Below are 14,474 nucleotides of genomic sequence, written 5' to 3' on the forward strand. Positions count from 1 at the left end.
TTTTGTTTTCCAAAAAACCAAAACATATATGTACCTAGTTTTTCATGTCTCAGGTATGGAAATAATTTTTAAAAACTACTCTTATCAAACAAGTTATTTTTAATCTAAATTACTATGTTAGTCTCTTTAGTTAGTTTTTTTTTTCATTTGGGCCACTTTAATATTAATCAATGTATTTTTAATAGTTAAAGACTAATCTCTCGAGGTACCAAGAGCTATTTAAGGAATTGACCTCTCTCAATAAATATTTTGTTTTACGCACTAACCAAAAATCGAATTCATAACTATATACTAAAGAGAGAAAATTATTTATCAACCATGTCAAACCTTGTTGGTTGTTTCACCCAATTTAACACACCCAATAATATATAGATTTGCTTCTCCATTCATTACTCTGTACAAGGAAATTATCGACTCCTTATTATTTAAAAATGATATTTCACACTAACGTTTTAGATAATAAGCACTTAATTGTCCTCATACTGAACACATTCTTTCTTATTTGGTACTAGTACTAACTTATATTCTATATTGCATTATTTTTGTTGTTACGCCTTTAGAACATGATGGGCATCAATACTTTTAGTAGCGGCAGTTACAATGTCCAAGTAGGGATATGGAGGAGCAATATCTTCATTCTGCTTCTCATATTCCATAGTCCATATAGTTACAGCACCACCTTCCTCCTTATCAACCACTTGCAAATGGATCTTATACGTTTTGTAATTCTTACTAATTTCTCCATCGAAGAAGTTGAACGTAATTGACTTGTTCTGTTCATCAACAGCTTCAATGCTCTCCTAAAATGTTTCTACTTTCCCTTCTGTGGTTGTTGACAAGCATTTGAGATTAGAAATGAAGTGAGAAGAATAATAGCCGCACTTTGATTTGCATAATTAATTGAAAGCATAATTTACATTATATATATATATATATATATATATATATATATATATATATATATATATATATATATATATATATATATATATATATATTAGTTCAGTTTGATCTTTTATCTTTTAAAAAATTTATTTTAATTCTTTATTTTTTAAAACTGATTAAAAATGGTCCTTCAATCAATTGAAAGTTAACACCGACAATGGTATTCAAATACTAGCGGCTAAAAACCACTACAAAGAAACAACAACAATGGTTCATTCCCTCATGATTTCTCGTTCATTTTCACTCTCGTTTGCTCTGCACAGATCATAGTTAACCAAGCATGGGCAACACAAGATCTGGAAAAAGAGAAACAAGCTCGACCAATTAACCTACCTTCACTCTCCTAACGACTTATTCTTATCCATCAACCCAACCTCCTCAAAAAGCTTATGCAACCTTGACCATCTTTTCTCGAAAGAGGCACCCACCATAACCCTTGACGAGGTTGAGAGAGGGATTGACCTCGTCGAGACCGTTGGTGGCAAGATTGACAAAGGGGTGGGCATCGAGATCTAAGAGGGGGATCTCAAGGGAGAGGGAATGGTCGTGGATTTTGGTGGAGGTAGGGATTCTGATGTTGTCCTTGAGCTTGCCCTGGCGAAGGAGATCGCCGATGCTGCCAACGACGTGTTTGGTGGTGGAGCCAATGCCATGGTCGAGGACCATCACAATAAATAAAGAGTTTTATTTAAAAATTAATAGAGTTTGTAGAAATTAAATAAATGAGAGAAAATCATTTTTGTTAATTAAAATAAGAGTTTCATAGTATTAGAAAATAAATAGAGTAAACTGATGTTTTAGAAAATAAAAAGATGTTTTAATTGATTATTTATTCAATGAAAGAGTAAAATAGAGTTCATTTTTATAAAATAATAAAATAAATAAAATGGAGTAAATAATAGGTTCAGAGTATCCTATCTATAAATAAAGACATATTAGGTCAATTTTTACATTTACGATATTTTGTGTGCTCTCTCTTTCTCCTAAATTCGTTCTCCCTTCTCCCTCTTCCAAAACTCTTTCTTTTTTCCGCCTACACCCAAACCTAACCCAGGAAAACTACAATCTTGAACTCGTTAACGGTTGGATCATCCTAAAATGTTTTTTGGGTTGAACTTGAATTAGGAGGGAGAGACCTTGACCAACTCTTCGGAGTCTAGGCCTTGCAAAACAATGTGACCCTGACTGGTTTCCCTATGATTTTACCTAGTGAGAGTGACCTGACCTACCAATGTGTAGCCTATCTTGTCATGTACTCCTAGGCGCTCGACGAGAGTTTTCACTAACATGGTACCACATTGCATATATGATTGAGTCTTAGTGTATCTGTTGCATAGCCTGTGTAATGATCATTATGACTTGTTACATGATGGTGAGTAATGAATTGTGTGAGCGTGAGATGTTGTGTTGTACTTAAGATGTGTTATTCCGAACACGTTATTAATGTGAAGGTGTAGAATGTGATTTTGTGATTAAATTCTTGGGACAAGTAATGTTACACAATGAGTGGTAAAGTGATGCAAATTTTGCTAAGTTGAACTTGTTATACTTATATACCTATGTGAACACTTTTATGCTTAGAAAATAAAATCTCTTTTATGTAATTCCGTATTCCCATGTATTTTACTATATATTTATTACAAATTAAAAATTTAATTATGTATATTGCAAGGGACCATGGACCATAGTCACATAGTAGTCGTCGTGAATCATACAATAAATTATCTCATAATATTTATATTAATTTTCATGAGTTGTAGAAGCGTATATAATTACCTGTGGTAATAGTCCAGCTCTTAACAGAGCCAAAATCATGCCAATCACGTTCATTATCTTGCAACTTGCTATCGTGCCTTGTGTCAACGATGTTTTGCCCATTCTGAAGTTCTTTTGCATAAGCATTGAAGAACTTGACTGTAGGTGATTGGATCTCAAGTTCTGTAACCGCTTTCCCTTTTCACTACTACAAAAAGGGTTTTCTATGTCGGTTAAAATACACATTCTACGTCAGTTATTAATCGTCGTTGTAGGAGACATCGTAGAAAGTTGCACTTTCTACGACGGTTCAATAGACAATCATTTTAGAAAAAGATATCATTCTAAGACGGTTCTTAGCTAAAAACCGTCTTAGAAGGGTACACTTTTTTAGACATTCTAAAACGATTTTTCAGAGAACCGTCTTAGAATGTATTTTTTTTAAAAATTTAAAATATTTTGAATTATTGTAACTATCCACATCATTTGCAGTATAATTTCTTGAATTTATGCCAGCAGTTGCCCATTACCAAATGTACCTTGCACACTATTTTATGTTTGGTTTATCGTTTCAAAGCTCATTCACAAATGCATAGTATATTGCCAATTACTTTGAAGGAATGAACTCAAAACACTGAGAGTAAATCATATTTAAGTGTGTAAAATTCCAAGCATTTTGTAACGATTAATTATAACTAAACAACATCTACTCTATCCTAGAACTATAAAAAGGACTAGTTTATCAATAAATTTAAGAATTTCTTTATTTGAACATCAAAACATTGATACCATGTATTCAAGAAATACTTTCCTAAATTTATTTCTGAAGAGCTTATCATCATTAATATCGATTAAGTTATTCCAAATTAAGCATTCAAATCCAACTAAATTTTTGCAATTGCCTTTTTGCAACAGAAAATCTTTGCATTTTATGGAATTAGATGTAAAAAAAATCAGATGGGATGCAAGTGTTCCTGGAGCCCACGAACATCTAGTGTTACATTAATAATGTTGTATATAGAGTAAATGCAAGCAAGAGAATAGAGATAAAATATATATGCATACCAGCAACAAGGGATTGAAATAATTTTTCAATTACATAATCTTTCTCATTAGAATTTCAAATGCTAAGCTAAATTTGTAGTGCTTCAAGGCTTCCACTTTGTCCACTGCAATTGAATAAAATAATAATCACAATTGTACTCATTAGAAAATAATAGTAGTATCACATTATCATTGGAACTTTGGAAGTCATTGACATAAGCAAGGGAATAATTTCCAAAAACCTAAAAATCAATTTAATCATACATCAGTCAGACCATTGTCGGATTTTACACAAAAATAATTATAACTAAGACTCGTAATGTTGAGTTGTGAACATAAAAAAGGCATTAGAGCCTTTCACCTAGTGACCAATATGGCAAGGTATGGAACTTATATTTTTATATCTAGTAGGTATTCTACGCATTGCACAAGTATTTCAAGCTTAGGTAAAATTAAAAAAAAATACATATATATTTGAAATAATAAAAATTTAAAATTATAAGGGATTTTTGCATAAATAAAAGTCCATTAAAACCCTCTTCAAAACAAGGTAGAATTCAGATTTATTTATTCGCTAAATAAAAGTCCATGAACGTGTTGCTCCTTTTTTGGTCAAACTGGAATCTATGAATTGATATACATATTGAAAATGAATCCTGGACATTTCACGGAACAAATGAATGAGGAGGTTAATAGTTATTTTGGGAATTAGGATGAGAAAACAAGCCTAACTTTGATCCTAACATCAATTATGCTCAAGTATTCCATCATTTATTATATCTTGAATACTGTTTTAAGTATAACAGTAATTTAAAATGTAAAGCAAATAAACCTCACAAGTTACAATCTCTAACATAACACTCAAAATGTGACACCTTGTGTTAAGTAAAGAATTGTCCACCAAGCATAGCTTTTCAAATTAAAATCGTTTAATGCCTAAATAAGATCCTCAATTTCATTCTTGAAGTATTACTCTCTCTAATGATCCCTAAAGTAAAATAATATATACAAGTAATTGCCCAGGTATTAGAAATCGTGCTAACTTTGCTAAGTATCCCCAAAAACTGAAAAAAAAAACCTTGAAATTGGTCCTTGAACGTTAGTTCAAAATATCAAATTAGAGATTAAATTGATGGATATTCAATACTTAAGGGTCTACTTGTATAATTTTCTTACTTTGGGGACAACTTAGGAAAGAGAGTAATAACCGGGGATCAAATTTAAGGTTTATTCTTTAACAAAGGTATGTCATTTTTTACCTTGACTATGAAAATGGTCTATTTAAAAATATGTTTTTGAGTGCAGATTCATCATTTAGTGGAGAAAAAAGAAGGAGTAAGAAAGAAAACCTGCTCAGAGACTCCAAGACCAGTCCCTTCTTTCCACCCATGCTTCTTCAATAGCTTCAAAAAAAGGCATCCCAAATTATATTTACATCAACGAAAACCAAAAGAAAAGGATTGATAAGACAATAAAATAAAATCATAGTAAATAGTACCTAAAATCCTATGTTGGAAGAGTTGGCATTGCTAATTCAAGTGACACAGTATGGAAAACAATAACTGACATGTAAACCATGATGAGCATAAGAACTTAGAGTTGTTTCTACTCAAATTTTGTCAAATCTCAAATGCAATAAACCGTTTGAACTCATTATCAAAGTATGTTGCACTGCAATAATTGCACAAACTCAGATATAATATGTGCAGGAGATCCATTCTTCTCTTGTCTCTTCAGATTCTCATTGTGCCTTATGATCATGGCCAACTGATGAGTTATATCATCCTACAAGCAACAGAGACAAAAAAAAAGTCACAGCATGTAACACAAAAATTAGAAGTGTTACTGTAAATGATATCATGCATTATGATCAGTAGCAAATTATAATTAAATAAAAAAAGACTTGTGTGACTTGTAAAAAGCGAGAACACACAAAAGCGGTGTAAAGAAAAATTTGCCTCAATCCTAGAGGATGTGTCCATCATTACAGAAGGCCTAGCGGTTTGAGGAGGAATTGAAAGAACTTGTAAAATCATCCAGTTAGGACGAACATACTTAGGATTAAAGCCCAATAACTAATAGTCCTCGTCACTTATCCTTTTCAGAACACTAAGAACCTTCAACAAATATAGCAAGTCATCAACTATTTCAGTTCCTATATGTAACAATAAACATAAATAAAAAAAGTGCTCGTGCTATAAATTCAGAAATTAGATCAATCACCCTTTCTGTAGAAAGAGTTTGTTTCCTTTTGATGGGTTCAGGAAGCTGTTCTTGGTCATCGCATCACTTTTCTTCCTCTAAGGTTTGTACTTTGCATTTATTTTCATCCCTTAATAGTAATCTTTGGCTGCTAAGCACTACAGCTACCATGACTCTTTTTAACCAGCTCCCCGATATCTTTACCATGAATTAGATAGAACAAAAACCCTTACCACATGCTCCATCTTGAATGTTTCCTGTTGAGCTCCCACAATTGTTTCTTGCGGCCTCCTATAAGTCCAATCTTTTTCTATCTGGTGCACACTAAACAATAGGCCAAAGCCCAAAACATTTTTTGTTCTCCCAAGCCCAAATTCGTATGTCCAAACTCTCCAAGTAGAGTCCATTTTCATGGTGGATCTCTTTTTTCTACTCTGAGCATGATGACAACATTTAGAGGCCATGACACCTCCATTCTTGTTCCCATGACCTAAATCCTCCAATTCCAATTTCCAACACAATTTTACATGTTCCCAATTTAATATAACAATAATTTCATAAGAAAAAGGAGACAAATAATTGAACGGATCTATGAGTATCAATATTTAATCACACACAATGACACTCAGAATGAGTATTGATGCAACATAGCTCGATCCCAATTATTTTTCTACCAATGATTAAACCTCATAAATTTATAGAACAATGCATGGAAGATTTCTATTCCAATCACCAACAATTCACACATCACCAAGAACAAAGCACATAACATGAAACCAAATTTATAGCCTCATGAATTCCAACAATCATATTGTTGAACAAGTGATCTCAGATATCTTAAGAAGGGGGAGGGGGTTGAATTAAGATATCACAAACTATTCCCCAATTAAAAATTCTACTTTGATTTTAACTCAAGTCCCAAGATTCCTTTTAAAATGAATTCCTAAATAATAATTCAAATTAAACTTATTGAAGAGAAACAATAAGCAACAATAAATAAAAGAGTTTAAGGGAAGAGAAAGTGCAAACACAATTTTTATACTGGTTCGGTAAAGTTCGTTGCCTACGTCCAGTCCCCAAGAAACCCGCTTGGGAGTTCCACTATCTCACAAATCCTTTACACCTTATGAAACACACAAGGACAACCCTTCATTTGTGCTCAAATGCTTTACAACAAGAGACTCACAGTCTCTTAGCCATTTTTCATAAGTACGAAGAAGAAGAAGAAATGATCTCTCTTGAAAGAGACATATGTTACAATGAAGCCCTCAATTCCTTATTGAATAACACAAGTGTTTGGCCAAGGAATTTTTGAAGATAAGAGATTTTTGTTTGAGAGGATTATTCCTTTTGTGAACAGTGAAAACTTTGAAGAGAATTTGTGCCCAAGTCACCTATTTAAATGCCTTTGATGGCCATTCAAAAATCTAATGAAAAGTTGTGACTGTTGGTAGATTTTCTCGAAAATCCTCTCTAGTAATCGATTACAGCATTGGTGTAATCGATTACATAGTTATTTTTATTCAAAATTCAAATGTCCAACGTTCAAAAGCTCTGGTAATCGATTACACACTTACAAAATCATTTTTAACCGTTTTAAAGCATTGGTAATCGATTACATAGTTTTGGTAATCGATTACAGCTTTGAAAACTTTGAAAATAACTTTGAAAACATTTCCAGAAAGCTTTGTGGCCACTGGTAATCGATTACAACCTCTGGTAATCGATTATCAGAGAATAAAATGCTTGGAAAAGTTTTTGTTAAGATAGAAACTCACTTGGCCAATCATTTGTGCTTTTCAAAAACTTTTCTAGGAGTCTATCTTAATTCTTATCTTGAGATCTTTGCTTTGCTTGACATCTTTCTTTCTTCATTCTTTAAATTCATCTTGAATGATCTTTGAAATTCCTTGGCATCATCAAAATAATTCTTAAATTCCTTGGCATCATCAAAATAATTCTTAAATTCCTTGGCATCATCAAAATAATTCTTGAAGCTTTGCTTCTACACATATAACTGAAGTATGTTAGAATATAACATAAGTCAAATGAAAGTGGCTCATACATTGAAAATATTCAGAATTGATTTCATGGAATAAACACAAATTAACCAATTTCCCACAAATTCAGACCCTTCATCTTCATCGGGCAGTGGCAATTCATGTAGAACATTTCTATCCAATAAGAATTTATCCAATAAAATAAGAAACATCGAACAACTAACAGCCAATTCAACTTTTAATAAATAAAAATAAAAATAAAAATAAAAACATTCACAAAACATGATCACCTGGTTTGTTAGTTGGATAGAAAAACTGGGACCGAACTTGAGCCTTACATTATTAACAATGCAAAAAAAAAAACCATGATACAGGAAACTAAAAAATCGTTGAATACAGAGACAAAGGGAGACAAAAATTATATCTTGTGATCTTGAGCCAACTAGGGGGTGTCCTTTTGTAGGGCAAAGTAGAAGAGGATATACCCTTACTGCAATCAATAATAGGAAAAATCAAATCTTAGTTTTGAATAATAATGAGAATGAAGAGAAGGAATTTGATGATAGAGATGAAAGAATGAATACAAACCTGCAATTGTGCATACGACCCATGGCTAGTGGTTGTCACTCACTCGAAGCTGCGCGATGCTCTCTTCTGTCCACTCCAACACTTTGAAATCCTAGATTATATTCTATTTATTTATTTATAAAAGAAAAAGATACTTGTTTTAAGACGATTTTTCAAAATCATCTTAGAATGGTAGTTTCTAAGATGGTTTTTGCAAAACCGTCTTAGAATAATTATATTTATTTACAAAAATGTCATCGCATTTCTTTCTAAGACGATTTTCTATCAATCGACTTAAAATCAACGTCGTAAAAATAGTTTTTTCTGGTGGTGTTTAGAACCATATCTAAATAGCTATACTAAGATAAATTAATGTAGAAGTGGTTATTCAATTTTTTCGTTATTGATTGGACCTTTAAATAGACAATGCACTATGCATATGACAAACTATATAATTGATTCATCACAATAAAATCTGATCCTTAAATTTTGCTAAAAGTTTGTGGGCTTGAAACTTGGAAAAGGGGTAAGGGTTCGTTTATTGAGAAAATGATTTTTATTTTTACTTTAAATTTTAAAACCATCATCTTGTTTTCATTCTGATTGGTGTTTTTAAAGATTTGTAAAAAAAAAAAATAGCGTGAAAACAGTTTTTTCTCTCTCTAATTCTTGTACAAATCTAAATAGGAAATAAATTGAGAACACAGATTGACAGTTTTATAATTAAAAATTAAAATAGAAAATAAAATATGTTTTCTCAAAGTAAAGGGATAGGGTGATCAGAATGGTAGTTTAGACCAGTTAGAAGAAGTATGGATTCATGAAGGGGTAGGTGCACACAATGGTGGAGCTTGACAAGATTGTTTGGAGGAGTCAAAATAATTAAGATAATAGTATGAGTTAAATGCAATTTGATATTATATTATTTTAATTATGAGTAATTTTAAGAATTTAATGATATTATTTAAATATTAATTATTTTTAATTAATTATCTTTTATAATATAATAAAATGTTTTTTTCTACTTAATTTACTAATAACACTACCCGAACCTCTCATCACCATTAAGTCCATCCTAGTGTGTATATAATAGTCAAAGAAAAAATGGGTTTAAAAAATAAAAAATCTATTATGAATAAATAGGTAATTAATATATAAAAAGTGCTGCTAAATCACACATAAGGCATGATGTTCTAAAAAAAACTTAATGTATAATAATAACAAAATTAATAATAATAATAATAATAATTAAAGATCACTTTTTTATGCTCTTTCCATGATTAAAAATTTAAAATTGAAATTCTCTATATTTTTTCAATGACCTAAATCCATTAATTAATTACGGAATAAATGATGTTAAAGAATATTTGAAAACATTATAAAAAATCTTATTAGTAATGAGAAAATATATATATATATATATATATATATATATATATATATATATATATATATATATATATAAATGATTTTCTTAAAAAACATAAAATTGGGGTGCCATGGCCCCGTCAGCCAACATAGGACTTATAATAATTTTCAAGTTTTGTTTTGAAATATTTTATTAATAGATTTATTTTTAACAGTTGAAATATGTAGAATATTTACAACGTGCGTGTCCAATTAAAAGTTTTAGCTAATTAACACCAACCACAATAGAGGATTTTACAAACGAAACAGAATCTCAAAGGGAGTGCAGAATTGCACCCGGCACCGTTCGCCGGATAACTCAATTTGTTACCAGAGACTCATAAGAAAAATAAAAATTAAACTTAAAAATAAAGTGCGGGAGTTACTAAAATTTCTTGATATTTATGTCATTGACTCTTGCTAATAAAAAATTGCCTGATGCACCCGCCTTGGTTTACACAAGTTTGTTACACGGGAATTCAAAGGTTCTTTGTGTTCTTTTATGCGTAACATATTGGCCACACAAAGGGCATATCCTATATATATAGGCAGAGAGTCAAAACTTGGAGCTTGGAGTTGATTCTAGAGATCAAGGTACGCTGGCTTTCTTCTGCCAGTACAACATACGTTAACGAAGAAGAAAAAAAAATATGAATATTCATCCGTTTTTTCCCCATCGTATCTCTATTTATTTTATTTCAATTGCTTTCACTTATCACATTTGTTACTTTCGCTTTCTAGCTCTCATGTATCAAGTAGGCCATTTAGCATGTGATTAGTTTGTTAGCTGCCCTCGTTAGTCTTTTGTACAACTTAATGATGATTTTTGCTTTCAGCGCTGGTGGTCTATCTTAGTTGCCCCCCTCGTCTAACTCGTGAGAAATAAATACTCATTTTTTTTTATAGAAGAATTATAAATGTTAAATATTTTCAATAGAGGTAATTCTGATTTTTTTAAAAGAGATATATTATTTGTAAAAGGCTTAAATATATTTTTGGTCCCTGATATATACCTGACTTTTGCGTTTGATTCTTGATAAATTTTTCCTTCAAATCTGTTAGGCATTAGTCGAAATAAATATTCCCTAATATTTAAAAACTTTTGTCCAATATTCCTAACATTAGTCAGAATCGGTTATCTGTTTATGTGATCATTAACCAGATACGTAGGCATGTGACGTGTGGTGTCACGTGTAATCTTTGTCTGACTGGGATTACACTTGTGGTGCCATGTGTACTAACTCATTGAACCCCCCAAAACCCTAGGTAGAGAGCTCTTCCTCACTCTCATTTGCAATTGCCGCAACAACACGTCCTCGACGGTGACATGGCCATCGACGCCTCCGCCATCGTCCTTATCCCTGACATCATGAAACCCTCCATCTGCCCAGACATTGTCAACTTCGTACACTCCAACATCTCCAAGAATAGTCGACAACCCTACGCCATCAACCGTCGTGCCGACCACCAGATCTTCGCTGAGTCTTGGGAAATTGGTCGTGCCATCTCTCGTATCCCCTGTGTTCCCGGTGGCGGAACCCATTGCATCGGCCAGGGAGCAATCAGAAACATGTGTCGTGGCATACGCTTGTTTGCCCCGACCAAGATGTAGCACCACTGGCACAGGAAAATCAACGTGAACCAGCAGCGTACGCCATTGCTGCCTCCTCCATCCCCTCCCTCGTCCTCGCCTACGGCCACTGCATTAAATCCGCCCTAGAGCTCCCACTCATCGTTAGTGACTCCATCAAAAGTGTCGAGAAAACAAAAGAAACAATCAAAGTCCTCAAGCATATCAGAGCATTCCCTAATGCAGAGAAAGCAAAAGACAACCACAACATTTGTGAGATTCAAAATTGCAGTAATTTTTGTTCATGAGATTTGAAATTGAGGAAATGGCGAAAACATGATGCAGGTGTGGAAACCGTTAAGGCAGATCTATCATCGAACAAAGTGAACAAACTTGACATCATCTTAGCTCTGCCGAAAAAAGAAGCTGTTGTCGCTGAAAAACCACCGGAGAAGAAGGTTGAAGAGAAGAAACCTAAGGAGAAAAAACCAAAAGAAAAACCTAAAGAGGTAATTAATTAGCAATTAATCTTCATTTCCCCCTAATTGAATGAATTTATTAAGCCTTGACAAAAGTAGGTGTTCAACCGGTGAGCCTTGACGAAAGTAAGGACTTGGTGACAGTGAAGGGAATGATAGACGTGAAGGAGATGGTGTCGTACCTAAATTCAAATGAGGCCATTTTTACCTTTTCTTTTAAAAAACATTCCTATGTGTAATCTCACTCAGACAAAGATTACACGTGACATGTCTACGTGTCAAGTTAACGACCACGTAAGCAGTTAATGAATCATAGTTAATGGCAGGGGCCTTAGACAAAACTTTTAAAATATTAGGGATCCGATTCGAAGGAAAAATTTATTAGGGATTAAACACAAAAATTGAGTATATATCAGAGACCAAAAACATATTTAAGTCTTTGTAAAATAGTTTTTTAAACTCATTATTACATTAATTAAATGATTTCATTTTTTCCCTCTTCTTCATCACACAAAATTATATAAAATAATTTTACAAAAAATATTCTGATGCGATTTAGTTTAGTTTTTTCATTACATGCCATTTGAATCAAACTTAAAAATCATACAGTCCGATTTGGCTTGGTATGACTATAATATGAAATTTAAATCCATCTTTTGTGATTTAGTTGAAATTAGTTTAAGCTTTTTAAATAACTGAACTCTTTTTAATAAAAACTAAACTGGACTATTGTACAATTCAATTTTTTCAAACTGAACTGCTTCTAATAAAAATTGCTAATCGAACAGTTAACTGAAAAGAACTGCTGCTATATATACTTTTGCACCACCAGCCCACCAATATTTGCTAGTGCTTAAGGCACTAACGGAATTAAGACCTTTTGTCTAAGAGGTTGTGATTGACTACTTCTGTATAATTCTGAGTTTAGGATGCCATAAAAAAATGCGTCAAGGTTCAATTCCTTTTCAATCAGTTCTGAACGTTGAAAAAGCTCCCTGTAAGAATTATATAAAAAATATTCTGACTATTATGTTTGTAATTGGATTCAAGAAAAAGCCCTACTAGATGAAAATGCCAGCTCTCTGAGAGGGTGAAGTTACTGCTACTTGGAATTCATTCTGTGTGCCCTATAGTTGATTTGGATAATATTTTAAAGCTAGATTAATTTGAGAAAATGTTTTTATTTTTCAATTTTTTAAATAAGTACAAAATACTACATTGTTTTTTTTCTAATTTTTGTTTTGCCCCCATTTTTATTTTTATTTATTTTTATATATATTTAGTGGTTTGATTGGATCTAAGACATGTATGAGTAGAGTTTAGCGATATGTGTTTCTTATATTAGCTCCAGGTTAATATTATTATATTAATTAATGTTGATTTGTTAGTTGTCTTTGCTTGCTGTTGTTGCCTCTCTTACCAGGTTGCTTCCTTCTGACCATACTTGTTATAAAATCTCTGACTTTGTTTTCTTTCTTGCTGTTCAATTGTTTGTTGCCAAATGCACTTTGGTTTTGCAAACTAATTCGTTGGCTAAATTACTCTGATTGTGAACAGGTGAGTTTTTCTTTATCCTCTTAGTGGTTTTTTTATTTTTTGATCTTTTTAAGGATGTAAAGTTATTTATTAATTTATTATAATCGATTTTCTTTAATATTTCTTTTTCAATCAATATTAAAGCTAATTCATTCAATCTTTTTTGAGACATTGTTGATCTTAAATAAGATTTAATTAATTTTGATTTTGAAAATTTTCTTTTTGCCGAAGCAACGAACTTACCGAAATTGTTAACATTATTCTATAAGCAATAAAAGCATTATGAAATGAATCAATTCTTTTTACATAGTTAAGTATGTCAATCGGTGTATCATTTTTAACTTGTATAATTTCTCTTACAACTTTTAGTTCTATAAATAAATTGAATTCATCAATCAATATCTAAGTGATTATTATGTTTTAATGAATGTTCAAGGTTAAGACGATATTCTTTTAAATTATTACTATCCAAAGCTTTTATTTCTTAATGCTAAATAGAAAATAAAAAATATCTTTATATATTTTAAATTATTCAAATTTATTTTTTGATGTGGTAATTGTTTGATCTATTATATATAAGAAGTAATCAATTTTAAGTGATCTTTTAGGCGATTTTACAACTTCATTATCAATATTCTCATCAATTGTTTTTCTACAATAACACTTTTTTCACGGAACATAGGTTCTATATCTATTTCAGTAACAATTTCTTTGGTAGAAATTATAACATTTTCAAATTCGTCTTCTCTATGTTTTTCGAAAAAAGAAATAAGACCTTTCAATTATTGTACACTACTAAAAAATAGGGCTTTAACATCACTGCATTAACATCGATTTTGAACAAAACCGATGTTAACAAAAATGCAATGACATTTTTGTAAATAAAATGAGTTTATTAACATCGGTTTTTTCAAAAAACTGATGTTAACATACTCTCCCTTGTTAACATCGATTTTTTTAGAAAATCGA

The 14,474-nt window shown here is 31.7% G+C and overlaps 1 long non-coding RNA gene and 1 pseudogene across 1 annotated transcript; both read right to left on the bottom strand.

The window, feature by feature from the left end:
- Positions 1 to 367: 367 nt before the first annotated feature.
- On the bottom strand, positions 368 to 3,227 carry LOC100776813 (MLP-like protein 34; annotated as a pseudogene).
- Positions 3,228 to 3,758: 531 nt separating this feature from the next.
- LOC102661082 (uncharacterized) lies at positions 3,759 to 6,315 on the bottom strand. Its single transcript, XR_418766.4, has 4 exons — positions 5,968 to 6,315; positions 5,243 to 5,529; positions 5,094 to 5,147; positions 3,759 to 3,869 (listed from the first exon to the last, which is right to left on the bottom strand). It is a non-coding gene; the product is annotated as an uncharacterized lncRNA (long non-coding RNA).
- Between the last annotated feature and the right edge of the window lie 8,159 nt (positions 6,316 to 14,474).

The sequence above is a fragment of the Glycine max genome, chromosome 16, assembly GCF_000004515.6.
Source record: "Glycine max cultivar Williams 82 chromosome 16, Glycine_max_v4.0, whole genome shotgun sequence".
Lineage (NCBI taxonomy): Eukaryota > Viridiplantae > Streptophyta > Magnoliopsida > Fabales > Fabaceae > Glycine > Glycine max.